This window comes from Gopherus flavomarginatus, chromosome 3, assembly GCF_025201925.1.
Source record: "Gopherus flavomarginatus isolate rGopFla2 chromosome 3, rGopFla2.mat.asm, whole genome shotgun sequence".
Lineage (NCBI taxonomy): Eukaryota > Metazoa > Chordata > Testudines > Testudinidae > Gopherus > Gopherus flavomarginatus.
The window spans coordinates 10,412,091-10,428,823 of record NC_066619.1 but is presented as its reverse complement, the minus strand read 5'-3'; the positions used below and the strand labels follow the sequence as shown (position 1 = coordinate 10,428,823).

General features: G+C 57.5%; 5 non-coding genes across 5 annotated transcripts; all 5 read right to left on the bottom strand.

The window, feature by feature from the left end:
• Positions 1-3,973: 3,973 nt before the first annotated feature.
• Positions 3,974-4,045, bottom strand: TRNAP-CGG (transfer RNA proline (anticodon CGG)). Its single transcript has one exon. It is a non-coding gene; the product is annotated as a tRNA-Pro (tRNA).
• A 5,414-nt stretch (positions 4,046-9,459) lies between these two features.
• On the bottom strand, positions 9,460-9,531 carry TRNAP-CGG (transfer RNA proline (anticodon CGG)). Its single transcript has one exon. It is a non-coding gene; the product is annotated as a tRNA-Pro (tRNA).
• Positions 9,532-10,472: 941 nt separating this feature from the next.
• TRNAP-UGG (transfer RNA proline (anticodon UGG)) lies at positions 10,473-10,544 on the bottom strand. Its single transcript has one exon. It is a non-coding gene; the product is annotated as a tRNA-Pro (tRNA).
• Positions 10,545-12,198: 1,654 nt separating this feature from the next.
• On the bottom strand, positions 12,199-12,270 carry TRNAP-CGG (transfer RNA proline (anticodon CGG)). The gene has a single exon. It is a non-coding gene; the product is annotated as a tRNA-Pro (tRNA).
• Positions 12,271-13,214: 944 nt separating this feature from the next.
• TRNAP-UGG (transfer RNA proline (anticodon UGG)) lies at positions 13,215-13,286 on the bottom strand. The gene has a single exon. It is a non-coding gene; the product is annotated as a tRNA-Pro (tRNA).
• Between the last annotated feature and the right edge of the window lie 3,447 nt (positions 13,287-16,733).

The window sequence follows — 16,733 nt, the reverse complement described above, 5'->3', positions numbered from 1 at the left end:
TTTTCACCATTTGAACTTGTGTATGGTCACGAGGTTAAGGGGCCATTACAGTTGGTGAAGCAGCAATGGGAGGGGTTTACGCCTTCTCCAGGAACTAACATTCTGGACTTTGTAAGCAACCTACAAAGCACCCTCCGACAATCTTTAGCCCTTGCTAAAGAGAACCTAAAGGATGCTCAAGAAGAGCAAAAGGCCTGGTATGACAGACATGCCAGAGATCGGTCCTTCAAGGTAGGAGACCAGGTTATGGTCTTGAAGGCGCAACAGGCCCATAAGATGGAAGCATCATGGGAAGGGCCCTTCACGGTCCAAGAGCGCCTGGGAGCTGTAAACTACCTCATAGCATTTCCCAATTCCTCACTACAGCCTAAAGTGTACCATGTTAATTCTCTCAAGCCTTTCTATTCCAGAGACTTACAGGTTTGTCAGTTTACAGTCCAGGGAGAGGATGCTGAGTGGCCTGACGGTGTCTACTACGACGGGAAAAAAGACGGTGGCGTGGAAGAGGTGAACCTCTCAACCACTCTGGAACGTCTGCAGCGGCAGCAAATCAAGGAGCTGTGCACTAGCTTCGCCCCATTGTTCTCAGCCACCCCAGGACGGACTGAACGGGCATACCACTCCATTGATACAGGTAATGCTCACCCAATCAGAACCCCACCCTACCGAGTGTCTCCTCATGCCCAAGCTGCTATAGAACGGGAAATCCAGAACATGCTACAGATGGGTATAATCCGCTCATCTACCAGTGCATGGGCATCTCCAGTGGTTCTGGTACCCAAACCAGATGGGGAAATACGCTTTTGCGTGGACTACCGTAAGCTAAATGCTGTAACTCGTCCGGACAACTATCCAATGCCACGTACCGATGAGCTATTGGAGAAGTTGGGACGTGCCCAGTTCATCTCTACAATAGACTTAACCAAGGGGTACTGGCAAGTACCGCTAGATGAACCTGCCAAGGAGAGGTCAGCATTCGTCACCCATGCGGGGGTGTATGAATTCAATGTCCTTCCTTTCGGCCTTCGAAATGCACCCGCCACCTTCCAGAGGCTGGTAGATGGTCTACTAGCTGGACTGGGAGAATTTGCAGTTGCCTACCTCGATGATGTGGCCATTTTTTCAGACTCCTGGCCCGAACACCTACTACACCTGGAAAAGGTCTTTGAGCGCATCAGGCAGGCCGGACTAACTGTTAAGGCCAAAAAGTGTCAAATAGGCCAAAACAGAGTGACTTACCTGGGGCACCAGGTGGGTCGAGGAACCATAAACCCCCTACAGGCCAAGGTGGATGCTATCCAAAAGTGGCCTGTCCCAAAGTCAAAGAAGCAGGTCCAATCCTTCTTAGGCTTGGCCGGATACTACAGGCGATTTGTACCACACTACAGCCAAATCGCTGCCCCATTGACCGACCTGACCAAAAAGACCCAGCCAAATGCCGTTAAGTGGACTGATGAGTGTCAAAAGGCCTTTACCCAACTTAAGGCAACGCTCATGTCTGACCCTGTGCTCAGGGCCCCGGATTTTGACAAGCCATTCCTAGTAACCACGGATGCATCTGAGCGTGGTATAGGAGCAGTGCTCATGCAGGAAGCAACAGATCACAACTTCCATCCTGTCGTGTTTCTCAGCAAGAAACTGTCTGAGAGGGAAAGTCACTGGTCAGTCAGTGAAAAGGAATGCTATGCCATTGTGTACGCCCTGGAAAAGCTACGCCCATATGTTTGGGGACGGCGGTTCCAACTACAAACTGACCATGCTGCACTAAAGTGGCTTCATACTGCCAAGGGGAACAACAAGAAACTTCTTCGTTGGAGTTTAGCTCTCCAAGATTTTGATTTTGAAATTCAACACATCACAGGGGCTTCTAATAAAGTTGCTGATGCACTCTCCCGTGAGAGTTTCCCAGAATTCAGTAGTTAAAAAGTGTTCTTAAAATGTAAAAGTCTGTTAGTTATATACTTAGGAGTATATGTAAAGGTGTATGTGTTGTATTAATCTGTTTATTTTCAAGTTCTAAAAGGAAATCGCCGCCAGTGAGCTTCCCCACTGTCTGCAATTTGGGGGGCGTGTCATAAACAGATAGCTAAGGGTTAATGTCTCTTTCACCTGAAGCACCTGACCAGAGGACCAATCAGGAAACCGGATTTTTTCAACTTTGGGTGGAGGGAATTGAGTGTTTCAGTCTTTGTCTGCCTGCCTGCTTGCTCTGAGCTTTGGAGAAGTAGTTCTACTTTCTAGTCTTCTGTTTCTAAGTGTAAGGACAAAGAGATCAGATAGTAAGTTCTATGGTTTCTTTTCTTTGGTATTTGCATGAATATAAGTGCTGGAGTGCTTTCATTTGTATTCTTTTGGAATAAGGCTGTTTATTCAATATTCTTTTAAGCAATTGGCCCTGTGTTGTATCATCTTAATACAGAGAGAACATTTGTACTTATTTTTCTTTCTTTTTTATATAAAGCTTTCTTTTAAGACCTGTTGGAGTTTTTCTTTACTTCAGGGAAATTGAGTCTGTACTCACCAGGGAATTGGTGGGAGGAAGAAATCAAGGGGAGATTTGTGTGTTGGATTGCTAGCCTGACCTTGCATTCCCTCTGGGGGAATAGGAAAGTACTTTTTGTTTCCAGGATTGGGAACAGAGAGGGAGATTCACTCTGTTGGGATTCACAGAACTTGGGTCTGTGTATCTCTCCAGGAGCACCTGGAGGGGGGAAGGGAAAAAGGATTATTTCCCTTTGTTGTGAGACTCAAGGGATTTGGGTCTTGGGGTCCCCAGGAAAGGTTTTTCAGGGGGACCAGAGTGCCCCAAAACACTCTAATTTTTTGGGTGGTGGCAGCAGGTACCAGGTCCAAGCTAGTAACTAAGCTTGGAGGTTTTCATGCTAACCCCCATATTTTGGACGCTAAGGTCCAAATCTGGGACTAAGGTTATTACAACAGGGTGTTCCCGCCGGTTGGGGCGTCAGCCTGAGTCGGCCTATTCCCCAGAGGAGCCACAAGGAGGAGCGGTGCGCGGACCCGTGCCGTCAGACTAAGCAAATGGAAAGAAGAGCAGGAAAAGCACCCCCAGGGAAAGAGGAGCCCCCGAGTTCCCCGTAGAGCAGCAAAGAAACCATGGCGAGGGCTCGTGTGGCATTGCTGGCCCCCTAAGCGAGAATCCTACCTCTAGGCCAACAAGCCCCTCTGGCCAAGGAGGGGCTCGGCACGCCCCCGAAGTTTGGGAGAAACAACAGGCCGCTGTAGGCATCAAGTTGAAAAGGACCGCGCCCCTCTTCAGCTTTCCAAGCTCATCTCCACGCTGGCTCTGTCACACCCCTGGAGCAGCAAACCAAATTTACACCCTAATGCCACTCTCACGCCACAGGATTGAGGAGAAAAACCCAGGCCAAAGTTGGGGAAGAAAAGAAAGGGACAGTGGCCAACAGACCCTTTGGCGAGGGCTGGTCCGGGAGCTGACCCTGGGGCCTCTCGCACCCGAAGCCACACTTGGACTCGCCAAAGTCCACAAACCGTTTCTTTGAAGCCGTAGCGATCATCATTGCCCAGCTTTTTCGCAACCAAACCAAAGGAAACCAACCCAAGCCCCCCAAGAACTGGCAGAGTTAGCCCTGGAATGAAAAAAAGGACTCTGCCTGACTTCACCTTCACCTTTCCAAGGTCTCCTCCTCGCTCTCTGCCGCCGTCAGTGAGAACCGTTCCCCTGGACCAAGGAACCAAATGCAGACCCTAAGGCAGCCCTCCCTCTCCGGGATGTTGGAGAGGAAGAGGATGAAAAAGCCCTCCCTGCTCCGCTGCAAAGACAGGCTTGGCCAGGGCTTGGATGAAATTTGGAGCTGGGCTCTCTGGCGCCCAAGAGCAGACTCAGGCCCCAGTCCAGCTAATCCTTTCGTAAGTCTAAGGAAAGCAGCGTTTCCAAAAGGGAGCCCGGCAAGGTGAAAGTAAGTCAGGAAACATACCCTGAGAAATGGAGGGCAGGCTTGTCTGGGATTTGAACCCAGGATCTCTCGCACCCGAAGCGAGAATCATACGCCTAGACCAACAAGCCACCTTGGTTGGGGTCTGGCCTCAGCAGGCTAGGCCCCAAACCAACCTTCCTGTAACTGTTCACCACTTCTAAACGGTATTCCTCCAGTGCCACGATAGCCCAGGCAAGGGTGTCTGTGCGTGTGGCGTCGGGCAGCGGTAGGTAGAATGCAGCGCCCGCGTCTTGGGCTCCCGGGGAGGGATCCCTTGAGGCCACGCCAATGAGGAGAAGAGTGGGTAGAAGAAAAGAGTCAGAAAGTTGCAAGAGTCCTCCTTTGCGTCTGAACTGGATGGTCCATTCTCCACTTGGGGGGCTAGCCCTGCGAGTTGGGCGGATAGGGTGCGGGCAGCGTCAGGTCTGCATGCGCTTTTGTGTCTGAGGCGGGCGGGCGGTTCTTGTCTTGGGGGCGGGAGCGTGTGGGTCTGCCGAGTGGGCGTCTGGCCTGCGGGGAGCTGTGGAGCTCCTCCATCTGCGTAGGCCCCCACTTAAGCCTCTCCCCTTCCTTGGGGTGCCCAGTGGAAAAGCTCCCCAGCCTGTGCTCCATCTGGACTGTTAAGCCTCCCTGCGTGGCTTGGTCCGGGGAGTAGGAGCCCCCGTTGGGCTTCATTTGCGGGGACATGGCGTCAGGAAAGCATTTGGGCCACCAGGTCAACCCATTGGCTCCAATGGGTGGAGGATGCCGCCGACTCCCTGTGCGGCCGCCTCGAGCCGGTTCTCCCTGCAGCGGCCGAGGCCGCCGGCCCACTTGAGTGGCCCTTGCGCCACGTGCTCAAGATTCTCCTTCCACCAGAGGGGGAAGCGGCCACTCCGGCTCACCCTCTGCAGCCCTTAGCCCCCAGGCTCTGTCGGCCACCGGGGCAACCCGGCACTTCGTTGAGACGCTAAGGCAGCTGTGGCTCGACAGGCTGTTCGAGAAAACAAAGAAGGAAGGGGGCATATCTCGCCAGCAACGAGACCTCACGCCAGGGTTTGTCCGGGAATTGAACCCGGGACCTCTTGCTCCCAAAGCAAGAATCATGCTCCTAGACCAACAAGCCACTGTCTGCTGCTTATGGCCCCCTGGCGCCTGTGAATGATCGAAAGGACACACTCCCTCTGCTGATGAGGTTTCACCCACCCCCAACAGGACTGGAAGGCGTTCAGGTGGCCAGCTAGGCCTATCAAGGCCACGGGCTGCACCTGGAGGAAGAGCCAGGGGGCAGAGATGGAGCGCAAGCGGACTCAGCTGGGCCGGAAGAGGCAGGGCCTCCAAAGCCAGGAAGCTGGCAAGAGAGAGAGGCTGCTGCTGGGACAGGGCACTCACTCCCTGGGAGGATTTGGAGCTGGTCCACCCAGAGCCAGGAGGGAAGCCAGGGCTTTTCGGAAGCAGTCCAGGCAAGGAGGAGAAACTGCTAGGCGTAGGGTCCCTGGACTGGATCCCGCAGAAGAGGGCCCGTCCGAGTTCCCCTACCAGCCACCGAGGGCATGGCCTAGACCAGGCACAGGGCACTGAGGGGCACGACGGTAGCGGGCTCACCGTGGTAGTGAGAGAGAATGGAAGCCCTGTACGCTGGAAGGGGGGAAACGCCGCGTGCCCTAGCCGGAGGGCTGAGTGCCAAAGAGGAGAGCGGCAGCTCCTGAGAGCGAGCGAGAGAGGGGCTCTAGCGGAGTAACTGACAGGGTGTTCCCGCCGGTTGGGGCGTCAGCCTGAGTCGGCCTATTCCCCAGAGGAGCCACAAGGAGGAGCGGTGCGCGGACCCGTGCCGTCAGACTAAGCAAATGGAAAGAAGAGCAGGAAAAGCACCCCCAGGGAAAGAGGAGCCCCCGAGTTCCCCGTAGAGCAGCAAAGAAACCATGGCGAGGGCTCGTGTGGCATTGCTGGCCCCCTAAGCGAGAATCCTACCTCTAGGCCAACAAGCCCCTCTGGCCAAGGAGGGGCTCGGCACGCCCCCGAAGTTTGGGAGAAACAACAGGCCGCTGTAGGCATCAAGTTGAAAAGGACCGCGCCCCTCTTCAGCTTTCCAAGCTCATCTCCACGCTGGCTCTGTCACACCCCTGGAGCAGCAAACCAAATTTACACCCTAATGCCACTCTCACGCCACAGGATTGGGGAGAAAAACCCAGGCCAAAGTTGGGGAAGAAAAGAAAGGGACAGTGGCCAACAGATCCTTTGGCGAGGGCTGGTCCGGGAGCTGACCCTGGGGCCTCTCGCACCCGAAGCCACACTTGGACTCGCCAAAGTCCACAAACCGTTTCTTTGAAGCCGTAGCGATCATCATTGCCCAGCTTTTTCGCAACCACACCAATGGAAAGCAACCCAAGCCCCCCAAGAACTGGCAGAGTTAGCCCTCAAATGAAAAAAAGGACTCTGCCTGACTTCACCTTCACCTTTCCAAGGTCTCCTCCTCGCTCTCTGCCGCCGTCAGTGAGAACCGTTCCCCTGGACCAAGGAACCAAATGCAGACCCTAAGGCAGCCCTCCCTGTCCGGGATGTTGGAGAGGAAGAGGACAAAAAAGCCCTCCCTGCTCCGCTGCAAAGACAGGCTTGGCCAGGGCTTGGATGAAATTTGGAGCCGGGCTCTCTGGCGCCCAAGAGCAGACTCAGGCCCCAGTCCAGCTAATCCTTTCGTAAGTCTAAGGAAAGCAGCGTTTCCAAAAGGGAACCCGGCAAGGGGAAAGTAAGTCAGGAAACACACCCTGAGAAATGGAGGGCGGGCTTGTCCGGGATTTGAACCCGGGATCTCTCGCACCCGAAGCGAGAATCATACGCCTAGACCAACAAACCACCTTGGTTAGGGTCTGGCCTCAGCAGGTTAGGCCCCAAACCAACCTTCCTGTAACTGTTCACCACTTCTAAACGGTACTCCTCCAGTGCCACGATTGCCCAGGCAAGGGTGTCTGTGCATCTGGCGTCGGGCAGCGGTAGGTAGAATGCAGCGCCCGCGTCTTGGGCTCCCGGGGAGGGATCCCTTGAGGCCACGCCAATGAGGAGAAGAGTGGGTAGAAGAAAAGAGTCAGAAAGTTGCAAGAGTCCTCCTTTGCGTCTGAACTGGATGGTCCATTCTCCACTTGGGGGGCTAGCCCTGCGAGTTGGGCGGATAGGGTGCGGGCAGCGTCAGGTCTGCATGCGCTTTTGTGTCTGAGGCGGGCGGGCGGTTCTTGTCTTGGGGGCGGGAGCGTGTGGGTCTGCCGAGTGGGCGTCTGACCTGAGGGGAGCTGTGGAGCTCCTCCATCTGCGTAGGCCCCCACTTAAGCCTCTCCCCTTCCTTGGGGTGCCCAGTGGAAAAGCTCCCCAGCTTGTGCTCCATCTGGACTGTTAAGCCTCCCTGCGTGGCTTGGTCCGGGGAGTAGGAACCCCCGTTGGGCTTCATTTGCGGGGACATGGCTTCAGGAAAGCATTTGGGCCACCAGGTTAACCCCTTTGGCTCCAATGGGTGGAGGATGCCGCCGACTCCCTGTGCGGCCGCCTCGAGCCGGTTCTCCCTGCAGCGGCCGAGGCCGCCGGCCCACTTGAGTGGCCCTTGCGCCACGTGCTCAAGATTCTCCTTCCACCAGAGGGGGAAGCGGCCACTCCGGCTCGCCCTCTGCAGCCCTTAGCCCCCAGGCTCTGTCGGCCACCGGGGCAACCCGGCACTACGTTGAGACGCTAAGGCAGCTGTGGCTCGACAGGCTGTTCGAGAAAACAAAGAAGGAAGGGGGCATATCTCGCCAGCAACGAGACCTCACACCAGGGCTTGTCCAGGAATTGAACCCGGGACCTCTTGCTCCCAAAGCAAGAATCATGCTCCTAGACCAATAAGCCACTGTCTGCTGCTTGTGGCCCCCTGGCGCCTGTGAATGATCGAAAGGACACACTCCCTCTGCTGATGAGGGTTCACCCACCCCCAACAGGACTGGAAGGCGTTCAGGTGGCCAGCTAGGCCTATCAAGGCCACGGGCTGCACCTGGAGGAAGAGCCAGGGGGCAGAGATGGAGAGCAAGCGGACTCAGCTGGGCCGGAAGAGGCAGGGCCTCCAAAGCCAGGAAGCTGGCAAGAGAGAGAGGCTGCTGCTGGGACAGGGCACTCACTCCCTGGGAGGATTTGGAGCTGGTCCATCCAGAGCCAGGAGGGAAGCCAGGGCTTTTCGGAAGCAGTCCAGGCAAGGAGGAGAAACTGCTAGGCGAAGGGTCCCTGGACTGGATCCCGCAGAAGAGGGCCCGTCCGAGTTCCCCTACCAGCCACCGAGGGCATGGCCTAGACCAGGCACAGGGCACTGAGGGGCACGACGGTAGCGGGCTCACCGTGGTAGTGAGAGAGAATGGAAGCCCTGTACGCTGGAAGGGGGGAAACGCCGCGTGACCTAGCCGGTGGGCTGAGTGCCAAAGAGGAGAGCGGCAGCTCCTGAGAGCGAGCGAGAGAGGGGCTCTAGCGGAGTAACTGACAGGGTGTTCCCGCCGGTTGGGGCGTCAGCCTGAGTTGGCCTGTTCCCCAGAGGAGCCACAAGGAGGAGCGGTGCGCGGACCCGTGCCGTCAGACTAAGCAAATGGAAAGAAGAGCAGGAAAAGCACCCCCAGGGAAAGAGGAGCCCCCGAGTTCCCCGTAGAGCAGCAAAGAAACCATGGCGAGGGCTCGTGTGGCATTGCTGGCCCCCTAAGCGAGAATCCTACCTCTAGGCCAACAAGCCCCTCTGGCCAAGGAGGGGCTCGGCACGCCCCCGAATTTGGGAGAAACAACAGGCCGCTGTAGGCATCAAGTTGAAAAGGACCGCGCCCCTCTTCAGCTTTCCAAGCTCATCTCCACGCTGGCTCTGTCACACCCCTGGAGCAGCAAACCAAATTTACACCCTAATGCCACTCTCACGCCACAGGATTGGGGAGAAAAACCCAGGCCAAAGTTGGGGAAGAAAAGAAAGTGACAGTGGCCAACAGACCTTTTGGCGAGGGCTGGTCCGGGAGCTGACCCTGGGGCCTCTCGCACCCGAAGCCACACTTGGACTCGCCAAAGTCCACAAACCGTTTCTTTGAAGCCGTAGCGATCATCATTGCCCAGCTTTTTCGCAACCACACCAATGGAAAGCAACCCAAGCCCCCCAAGAACTGGCAGAGTTAGCCCTGGAATGAAAAAAAGGACTCTGCCTGACTTCACCTTCACCTTTCCAAGGTCTCCTCCTCGCTCTCTGCCGCCGTCAGTGAGAACCGTTCCCCTGGACCAAGGAACCAAATGCAGACCCTAAGGCAGCCCTCCCTCTCCGGGATGTTGGAGAGGAAGAGGACGAAAAAGCCCTCCCTGCTCCGCTGCAAAGACAGGCTTGGCCAGGGCTTGGATGAAATTTGGAGCCGGGCTCTCTGGCGCCCAAGAGCAGACTCAGGCCCCAGTCCAGCTAATCCTTTCGTAAGTCTAAGGAAAGCAGCGTTTCCAAAAGGGAGCCCGGCAAGGCGAAAGTAAGTCAGGAAACACACCCTGAGAGATGGAGGGCAGGCTTGTCCGGGATTTGAACCCGGGACCTCTCGCACCCGAAGCGAGAATCATACGCCTAGACCAACAAGCCACCTTGGTTGGGGTCTGGCCTCAGCAGGTTAGGCCCCAAACCAACCTTCCTGTAACTGTTCACTTCTAAACGGTACTCCTCCAGTGCCACGATAGCCCAGGCAAGGGTGTCGGTGCGTGTGGCGTCGGGCAGCGGTAGGTAGAATGCAGCGCCCGCGTCTTGGGCTCCCGGGGAGGGATCCCTTGAGGCCACGCCAATGAGGAGAAGAGTGGGTAGAAGAAAAGAGTCAGAAAGTTGCAAGAGTCCTTCTTTGCGTCTGAACTGGATGGTCCATTCTCCACTTGGGGGGCTAGCCCTGCGAGTTGGGCGGATAGTGTGCGGACAGCGTCAGGTCTGCATGCGCTTTTGTGTCTGAGGCGGGCGGGCGGTTCTTGTCTTGGGGGCGGGAGCGTGTGGGTCTGCCGAGTGGGCGTCTGACCTGAGGGGAGCTGTGGAGCTCCTCCATCTGCGTAGGCCCCCACTTAAGCCTCTCCCCTTCCTTGGGGTGCCCAGTGGAAAAGCTCCCCAGCTTGTGCTCCATCTGGACTGTTAAGCCTCCCTGCGTGGCTTGGTCCGGGGAGTAGGAACCCCCGTTGGGCTTCATTTGCGGGGACATGGCGTCAGGAAAGCATTTGGGCCACCAGGTCAACCCATTGGCTCCAAAGGGTGGAGGATGCCGCCGACTCCCTGTGCGGCCGCCTCGAGCCGGTTCTCCCTGCAGCGGCCGAGGCCGCCGGCCCACTTGAGTGGCCCTTGCGCCACGTGCTCAAGATTCTCCTTCCACCAGAGGGGGAAGCGGCCACCCCGGCTCGCCCTCTGCAGCCCTTAGCCCCCAGGCTCTGTCTGCCACCGGGGCAACCCGGCACTTCGTTGAGACGCTAAGGCAGCTGTGGCTCGACAGGCTGTTTGAGAAAACAAAGAAGGAAGGGGGCATATCTCGCCAGCAACGAGACCTCACACCAGGGCTTGTCCGGGAATTGAACCCGGGACCTCTTGCTCCCAAAGCAAGAATCATGCTCCTAGACCAACAAGCCACTGTCTGCTGCTTGTGGCCCCCAGGCGCCTGCGAATGATCGAAAGGACACACTCCCTCTGCTGATGAGGGTTCACCCACCCCCAACAGGACTGGAAGGCGTTCAGGTGGCCAGCTAGGCCTATCAAGGCCACGGGCTGCACCTGGAGGAAGAGCCAGGGGGCAGAGATGGAGCGCAAGCGGACTCAGCTGGGTCGGAAGAGGCAGGGCCTGCAAAGCCAGGAAGCTGGCAAGAGAGAGAGGCTGCTGCTGGGACAGGGCACTCACTCCCTGGGAGGATTTGGAGCTGGTCCATCCAGAGCCAGGAGGGAAGCCAGGGCTTTTCGGAAGCAGTCCAGGCAAGGAGGAGAAACTGCTAGGCGAAGGGTCCCTGGACTGGATCCCGCAGAAGAGGGCCCGTCCGAGTTCCCCTACCAGCCACCGAGGGCATGGCCTAGACCAGGCACAGGGCACTGAGGGGCACGACGGTAGCGGGCTCACCGTGGTAGTGAGAGAGAATGGAAGCCCTGTACGCTGGAAGGGGGGAAACGCCGCATGACCTAGCCGGAGGGCTGAGTGCCAAAGAGGAGAGCGGCAGCTCCTGAGAGCGAGCGAGAGAGGGGCTCTAGCGGAGTAACTGACAGGGTGTTCCCGCCGGTTGGGGCGTCAGCCTGAGTCGGCCTATTCCCCAGAGGAGCCACAAGGAGGAGCGGTGCGCGGACCCGTGCCGTCAGACTAAGCAAATGGAAAGAAGAGCAGGAAAAGCACCCCCAGGGAAAGAGGAGCCCCCGAGTTCCCCGTAGAGCAGCAAAGAAACCATGGCGAGGGCTCGTGTGGCATTGCTGGCCCCCTAAGCGAGAATCCTACCTCTAGGCCAACAAGCCCCTCTGGCCAAGGAGGGGCTCGGCACGCCCCCGAATTTGGGAGAAACAACAGGCCGCTGTAGGCATCAAGTTGAAAAGGACCGCGCCCCTCTTCAGCTTTCCAAGCTCATCTCCACGCTGGCTCTGTCACACCCCTGGAGCAGCAAACCAAATTTACACCCTAATGCCACTCTCACGCCACAGGATTGGGGAGAAAAACCCAGGCCAAAGTTGGGGAAGAAAAGAAAGGGACAGTGGCCAACAGACCCTTTGGCGAGGGCTGGTCCGGGAGCTGACCCTGGGGCCTCTCGCACCCGAAGCCACACTTGGACTCGCCAAAGTCCACAAACCGTTTCTTTGAAGCCGTAGCGATCATCATTGCCCAGCTTTTTCGCAACCACACCAATGGAAAGCAACCCAAGCCCCCCAAGAACTGGCAGAGTTAGCCCTGGAATGAAAAAAAGGACTCTGCCTGACTTCACCTTCACCTTTCCAAGGTCTCCTCCTCGCTCTCTGCCGCCGTCAGTGAGAACCGTTCCCCTGGACCAAGGAACCAAATGCAGACCCTAAGGCAGCCCTCCCTCTCCGGGATGTTGGAGAGGAAGAGGACGAAAAAGCCCTCCCTGCTCCGCTGCAAAGACAGGCTTGGCCAGGGCTTGGATGAAATTTGGAGCCGGGCTCTCTGGCGCCCAAGAGCAGACTCAGGCCCCAGTCCAGCTAATCCTTTCGTAAGTCTAAGGAAAGCAGCGTTTCCAAAAGGGAGCCCGGCAAGGCGAAAGTAAGTCAGGAAACACACCCTGAGAGATGGAGGGCGGGCTTGTCTGGGATTTGAACCCAGGACCTCTCGCACCCGAAGCGAGAATCATACGCCTAGACCAACAAGCCACCTTGGTTGGGGTCTGGCCTCAGCAGGTTAGGCCCCAAACCAACCTTCCTGTAACTGTTCACCACTTCTAAACGGTACTCCTCCAGTGCCACGATAGCCCAGGCAAGGGTGTCGGTGCGTGTGGCGTCGGGCAGCGGTAGGTAGAATGCAGCGCCCGCGTCTTGGGCTCCCGGGGAGGGATCCCTTGAGGCCACGCCAATGAGGAGAAGAGTGGGTAGAAGAAAAGAGTCAGAAAGTTGCAAGAGTCCTTCTTTGCGTCTGAACTGGATGGTCCATTCTCCACTTGGGGGGCTAGCCCTGCGAGTTGGGCGGATAGGGTGCGGGCAGCGTCAGGTCTGCATGTGCTTTTGTGTCTGGGGTGGGCGGGCGGTTCTTGTCTTGGGGGCGGGAGCGTGTGGGTCTGCCGAGTGGGCGTCTGGCCTGCGGGGAGCTGTGGAGCTCCTCCATCTGCGTAGGCCCCCACTTAAGCCTCTCCCCTTCCTTGGGGTGCCCAGTGGAAAAGCTCCCCAGCCTGTGCTCCATCTGGACTGTTAAGCCTCCCTGCGTGGCTTGGTCCGGGGAGTAGGAACCCCCGTTGGGCTTCATTTGCGGGGACATGGCGTCAGGAAAGCATTTGGGCCACCAGGTCAACCCATTGGCTCCAAAGGGTGGAGGATGCCGCCAACTCCCTGTGCGGCCGCCTCGAGCCGGTTCTCCCTGCAGCGGCCGAGGCCGCCGGCCCACTTGAGTGGCCCTTGCGCCTCGTGCTCAAGATTCTCCTTCCACCAGAGGGGGAAGCGGCCACTCCGGCTCGCCCTCTGCAGCCCTTAGCCCCCAGGCTCTGTCCGCCACCGGGGCAATCCGGCACTTCGTTGAGACGCTAAGGCAGCTGTGGCTCGACAGGCTGTTTGAGAAAACAAAGAAGGAAGGGGGCATATCTCGCCAGCAACGAGACCTCACACCAGGGCTTGTCCGGGAATTGAACCCGGGACCTCTTGCTCCCAAAGCAAGAATCATGCTCCTAGACCAACAAGCCACTGTCTGCTGCTTGTGGCCCCCAGGCGCCTGCGAATGATCGAAAGGACACACTCCCTCTGCTGATGAGGGTTCACCCACCCCCAACAGGACTGGAAGGCGTTCAGGTGGCCAGCTAGGCCTATCAAGGCCACGGGCTGCACCTGGAGGAAGAGCCAGGGGGCAGAGATGGAGCGCAAGCGGACTCAGCTGGGTCGGAAGAGGCAGGGCCTGCAAAGCCAGGAAGCTGGCAAGAGAGAGAGGCTGCTGCTGGGACAGGGCACTCACTCCCTGGGAGGATTTGGAGCTGGTCCATCCAGAGCCAGGAGGGAAGCCAGGGCTTTTCGGAAGCAGTCCAGGCAAGGAGGAGAAACTGCTAGGCGAAGGGTCCCTGGACTGGATCCCGCAGAAGAGGGCCCGTCCGAGTTCCCCTACCAGCCACCGAGGGCATGGCCTAGACCAGGCACAGGGCACTGAGGGGCACGACGGTAGCGGGCTCACCGTGGTAGTGAGAGAGAATGGAAGCCCTGTACGCTGGAAGGGGGGAAACGCCGCGTGACCTAGCCGGAGGGCTGAGTGCCAAAGAGGAGAGCGGCAGCTCCTGAGAGCGAGCGAGAGAGGGGCTCTAGCGGAGTAACTGACAGGGTGTTCCCGCCGGTTGGGGCGTCAGCCTGAGTCGGCCTGTTCCCCAGAGGAGCCACAAGGAGGAGCGGTGCGCGGACCCGTGCCGTCAGACTAAGCAAATGGAAAGAAGAGCAGGAAAAGCACCCCCAGGGAAAGAGGAGCCCCCGAGTTCCCCGTAGAGCAGCAAAGAAACCATGGCGAGGGCTCGTGTGGCATTGCTGGCCCCCTAAGCGAGAATCCTACCTCTAGGCCAACAAGCCCCTCTGGCCAAGGAGGGGCTCGGCACGCCCCCGAAGTTTGGGAGAAACAACAGGCCGCTGTAGGCATCAAGTTGAAAAGGACCGCGCCCCTCTTCAGCTTTCCAAGCTCATCTCCACGCTGGCTCTGTCACACCCCTGGAGCAGCAAACCAAATTTACACCCTAATGCCACTCTCATGCCACAGGATTGGGGAGAAAAACCCAGGCCAAAGTTGGGGAAGAAAAGAAAGTGACAGTGGCCAACAGACCTTTTGGCGAGGGCTGGTCCGGGAGCTGACCCTGGGGCCTCTCGCACCCGAAGCCACACTTGGACTCGCCAAAGTCCACAAACCGTTTCTTTGAAGCCGTAGCGATCATCATTGCCCAGCTTTTTCGCAACCACACCAATGGAAAGCAACCCAAGCCCCCCAAGAACTGGCAGAGTTAGCCCTCAAGTGAAAAAAAGGACTCTGCCTGACTTCACCTTCACCTTTCCAAGGTCTCCTCCTCGCTCTCTGCCGCCGTCAGTGAGAACCGTTCCCCTGGACCAAGGAACCAAATGCAGACCCTAAGGCAGCCCTCCCTCTCCGGGATGTTGGAGAGGAAGAGGACGAAAAAGCCCTCCCTGCTCCGCTGCAAAGACAGGCTTGGCCAGGGCTTGGATGAAATTTGGAGCCGGGCTCTCTGGCGCCCAAGAGCAGACTCAGGCCCCAGTCCAGCTAATCCTTTCGTAAGTCTAAGGAAAGCAGCGTTTCCAAAAGGGAGCCCGGCAAGGCGAAAGTAAGTCAGGAAACACACCCTGAGAGATGGAGGGCGGGCTTGTCCGGGATTTGAACCCAGGACCTCTCGCACCCGAAGCGAGAATCATATGCCTAGACCAACAAGCCACCTTGGTTGGGGTCTGGCCTCAGCAGGTTAGGCCCCAAACCAACCTTCCTGTAACTGTTCACCACTTCTAAACGGTACTCCTCCAGTGCCACGATAGCCCAGGCAAGGGTGTCGGTGCGTGTGGCGTCGGGCAGCGGTAGGTAGAATGCAGCGCCCGCGTCTTGGGCTCCCGGGGAGGGATCCCTTGAGGCCACGCCAATGAGGAGAAGAGTGGGTAGAAGAAAAGAGTCAGAAAGTTGCAAGAGTCCTCCTTTGCGTCTGAACTGGATGGTCCATTCTCCACTTGGGGGGCTAGCCCTGCGAGTTGGGCGGATAGGGTGCGGGCAGCGTCAGGTCTGCATGCGCTTTTGTGTCTGAGGCGGGCGGGCGGTTCTTGTCTTGGGGGCGGGAGCTGGGTCTGCCGAGTGGGCGTCTGGCCTGCAGGGGAGCTGTGGAGCTCCTCCATCTGCGTAGGCCCCCACTTAAGCCTCTCCCCTTCCTTGGGGTGCCCAGTGGAAAAGCTCCCCAGCCTGTGCTCCATCCGGATTGTTAAGCCTCCCTGCGTGGCTTGGTCCGGGGAGTAGGAACCCCCGTTGGGCGTGATTTGCGGGGACATGGCGTGAGGAAAGCATTTGGGCCACCAGGTCAACCCATTGGCTCTAATGGGTGGAGGATGCCGCCGACTCCCTGTGCGGCCGCCTCGAGCCGGTTCTCCCGGCAGCGGCCAAGACCACCGGCCAGCCTGCCCGCCCACCTGAGTGGCCCTTGCGCCACGTGCTCAAGATTCTCCTTCCACCACAGGGGGAAGCGGCCACTCCAGCTTGCCCTCTGCAGCCCTTAGCCCCCAGGCTCTGTCGGCCACCGGGGCAACCCGGCACTTTATTGAGACGCTAAGGCAGCTGTGGCTCGACAGGCTGTTGGAGAAAACAAGAAGGAAGTGGGTAGGTCTCGCCAGCAACGAGACCTCACACCAGGGCTTGTCCGGGAATTGAACCCGGGTTCTCTTGCTCCCAAAGCAAGAATCATGTTCCTAGACCAACAAGCCACTGCCTGCTCCTCATGGCCCCCTGGTGCCTTCGAATGAACGAAGGGACACACTTCCTCTACTGATGAGGTTTCACCCACCCCCAGCAGGACTGGAAGGCGTTCAGGTGGCCAGCTAGGTAGGCCCTGAGAACCTCCTGCCATATCCTGGCTCCCTAAAGGTCAGTGAAGAATGTTCTCCTATCTGCAAGGAAAGAGTGTATGGGATGCAGCCAATCAAAAGTGGCTGAAGGGATCAGCCAGTCAAGGCCTAGGAAAGTACTATAAAAAAAACTGCAGATCCAGAGTGAGTTCCTTTTCTTGCTGGAGCTGGAAGAGTATGGATGGTATGTCTGGCTGTCTTTGGGAGTAACAAGACTTCTGACAGAGCAGTGCTGGCAGAGTCTGGCAAGAGGAAGAAGGAACTCTGGGCTGGCTGCTGGGACTCAACTAGAATAAGGTGCTTTTATTTCACATACAGACTGTGTGTGAGTCAGCTGGATGTCTGAATTGCTAAAGACCCACCACAATGCAGAGAGGCCCACTGCAAACACAGTCAGCCAAAGGGGCACTCGCAAGAGGTGAGGGCACCCCATTACATGCATACTCTTAGGCTGGCCTGGCATGATTTGTTCTTGACAAATCCATGTTGGCCATTACTTATTACTTTATTCTCTAGGTGCTTACAGATTAATTGTTCAATACTTTGTTCCAGTA